Raw genomic sequence first — 1,112 nt, forward strand, 5'->3', positions numbered from 1 at the left:
TCCACCAAAAAAAAAAAGAAAAGAAAAGAAAAAGAAAACCCAGGGAATAGTGTGAACTGTTCATTGTGGAAGGTCTTAAATTACATTATTATTGTAGAAAATACAAGAGGTGGAAGGAAACTGAAAAGACTAATACAACATTAGATTCAAATCTATAGCTCCTGTAATACTTAGAACGTGGTTTTAGGAGCTAAACTCAACATCTCCAGTAACCATGGAAACAGGAAAAATAAAGTCTGCCATGAAAGCCCTTCTCTATCATGCTTGATATGGGGAAGTAGGAAGATGTACGAACCTCAACACATGAGACACATTTATCTACACCCTACTTGCTTTACTGAGGATGCAGGCTCAAAACTCAGTCCCGGTCCTCAGTGTCAGACTCAGACTCTCCCTCCGTGTTCTTGAGCCACTCCACGAACTTCATCTATTCCAGGAAGACGCTCTTCCCTTTGGCCACGTGTTAATCCTTGTACCACTTCAGGATGGGCTCTTCACGCAGGACTTTGGCTTAATAAAAAAACACCACTATTTTCTGGAAGGCTTTCATAAAGTGAATGTTGTCATAGCAATACTCCTGAATCTTCAGCAACAGTGTCAGCTCGGACTGACCTTGCGTGGTGAAGGCAGCGAGAAGAGGACTGTATTGCTTCAAGAGCTTGATGGCCTGCTCCACTACAAGCTCCTCCTTCTTGCTCCACTCCACAGTGCTCATCACACTCGATCAGATGACCCCAGTGACAACTGGTTCTGGGATGTTGTTCTTTTTCATCTCCTCCTTAACATATAAAATTATGTCCTTGAATGGGTTGCCACGGGACATCTGTTCCTGGAGCTCCTTCCGAGCACCGATGGTCTCTGCTGGTTCCAGACATACTCAGAGAGCTCCTTCAGGCCCACCTCCATGAAGTACTTTGTGAAGTGTTCCACACTCTGCTTATTGTCAAGAAAGTTCCATCAGGGGCTGGTGAGATGGCTCAGTGGTCTAAAGCACCTACTTAGAACAAGCTAAGCTCAAGCAAAGCACAGAGACCTCGGTTCAATCCCCCAGCACCACATGCCGGCCCGCCCGCCCCCTGGTGGGCTGAGCTGGCCACACACTAAAAAAATAA

General features: G+C 45.6%; 1 pseudogene; it reads right to left on the bottom strand.

The window, feature by feature from the left end:
• Positions 1-358: 358 nt before the first annotated feature.
• Positions 359-1,112, bottom strand: part of LOC101563017 — a 1,456-nt pseudogene continuing 702 nt past the window's right edge.

This window comes from Octodon degus, unplaced genomic scaffold (genome assembly GCF_000260255.1).
Source record: "Octodon degus isolate 3935 unplaced genomic scaffold, OctDeg1.0 scaffold02657, whole genome shotgun sequence".
Lineage (NCBI taxonomy): Eukaryota > Metazoa > Chordata > Mammalia > Rodentia > Octodontidae > Octodon > Octodon degus.